At 44.1% G+C, this 1,978-nt stretch overlaps 1 protein-coding gene across 1 annotated transcript in view; it reads left to right on the top strand.

Annotated features, from left to right (window-relative positions):
* Positions 1–6: 6 nt before the first annotated feature.
* The window catches only part of PKNOX1 (PBX/knotted 1 homeobox 1), a 41,170-nt gene continuing 39,198 nt past the window's right edge, over positions 7–1,978 (top strand). Inside the window, exon 1 of the mRNA XM_023523178.1 lies at positions 7–518. The gene's annotated coding sequence lies outside the window, so the exon portion shown is untranslated. The remainder of the gene's footprint in view (positions 519–1,978) is intronic.

The following is a 1,978-nucleotide window of genomic DNA, read 5'->3' as shown; positions in this document are numbered from 1 at the left end:
CAGACTCGCGGCCACTTAGGGCACGTCTGACGTATGCAAGGGGCTGTAATTTAATGATTCAGACCGTAAGAATTCGCTTTCTACAAAAGCTACTGGTTTTTCCTTAGGAAGTGAGTACTTTGCACTTTAGGGTGTATAACTTCATGAATTTTCCTGGGAAATTGAAAAAGAATATTTTATACAATCATACATCATATTGTAATCAATTACATAATACGCTGTATGATGTAAGTATTATAAGGAAGAAGCGAGGTGATGTGTGAAAATGTTTGCCAGCAGTTACTGATGCACTCAGATCTGATGAGTTGATTTGGAAGCTGGCAGACTGACTCGAATTTGCCTTTCATCGTTTTGTCCTTAATTTATTGAGTGGAGAGTGTGCCATGTGGATCATCTGGTTGGCGTTTGAATCTGCAGTGCACCGTTGTGCAGTAGCGACTCGATTGCTTTCCTATCCTGCCGTGGGAGGAGGCTTCCTACTTCAGAGCTTTCAGAGTGGGCATTTGCACTGAACCATGGTGGGTGAATTCGGACTTGAAACATCAGCATTCTGCGCTTGTGATAGGTTTCAGCAGGTTGCATGTTTAAAGATTCTGGGTGCAGGAGCCTTTCCTTGGGGTCCTGTCCTCTTGGTTTACATCTACTTACATTTGTATGAATAGTACTTTATAAAAGTACTGCATATGAGTAGTAACGTTCTAGTTATAACTTTCATTTTTGTTACAAATTGTTAAGCTATTGAAAGTGTTTAGAAGAAAACCCTGAAAATGGTAGCGAGGCAAATCATATGTCCCAGGGGGCCTTTCCTGTGTTCCACCTGGTCTCTGGGCCCCACATAAAAACGTTTGAGATAAAATAGGATCAAGAAGAGAGAGCCCATTGTACTGAAATTCAAGTTATCAGAATACTGAACCAAACTGGTGATAAGGTCCCTCGCGTGTCCTTCCTTAGCTCACTGGCTCTAGGAATTCCTTTGCAGTGGCGATAAGCATAACTGAGCGAGATTTCCGAAGCAACTCTAATGCTTTGTGAAAACACTTGTGGTTTCTGTTAGAGAATAAGCCACAGGCACTGAGGAAACTCTAGGGTTTAACGTCTGCCTTCATCACTGAATGAATGCTAAATTTCAGCGCGAGGTCATCACAGATAAAGATGTGATTTTTTTCTCATTCAGGTTCAGAGACCAGGTTTGGAACCTCTGCACTAAAAGTCCATTTGCTCTCAGCCCATCCGTTAGTATGAATATGTATGTGTGGGGCTTTTCCTTCCTCGTTGATTGTCCTGAGGGCACAGGGGACGAGGAAATAAAAACGGTTCAGATAAGGGAGCTCAAAGCTTAGCAGTTCCCCGTCATCAAGGGCGAGGATGAGGGAAGCTGCGAGAGCGTGTGGGGCGACCGTCTCACGGCCGTGACAAGTTACCCTTCTGTCTTGCACAAGCTGTTTAAGAAGACACTGTTAGGGAGGAAAGATTCTCTACCCTTCAAGTTCTTCTGGCTGTACTAATAAGTTCACACAAGACAGGTTAGCAGGAGAAAAACACGTTTAATAACAGCTGTGGGCTATCTGGCTTGGCCTGTCCCCAGGGAGGGGCGGGCTGCTGTTGGCACAGCCACCCCCTTTCAGCAGGGTCTGCAGTGGGGTTGGGTCCCTCAGAAGGGACTGCGGGAGGGTGGGCACTCTGATGACTGTTTCCAGAACAGTCTGATTAGACTTTTGCAAAAACAATGCCTCACTGAGACCTTGGTAAGCTCTCAATGTGTTTATATGTTGTCTGAGACTTTTTACCAAGGTTCGTACTTTTTTTTGCATTAAAAAATTAGGACTCTAACTTTGTATCCTTCTAAATTCAGTTATGTGTTTATGTATACTTTTTTAAAAAACAAACAAACATTTATTTCAGCAAAATTCCCTGCAGCACGGGTGGATATAACGCTGCTACCCTCTCGGGTGGCGGTTCTGAGCCGTGGCGCTGCTGA

This window comes from Pteropus vampyrus, unplaced genomic scaffold (genome assembly GCF_000151845.1).
Source record: "Pteropus vampyrus isolate Shadow unplaced genomic scaffold, Pvam_2.0 Scaffold380, whole genome shotgun sequence".
In the NCBI taxonomy this organism is placed as follows: domain Eukaryota; kingdom Metazoa; phylum Chordata; class Mammalia; order Chiroptera; family Pteropodidae; genus Pteropus; species Pteropus vampyrus.
The sequence above is the reverse complement of the archived record's forward strand: the minus strand, read 5'-3'. Positions and strand labels throughout refer to the sequence as shown.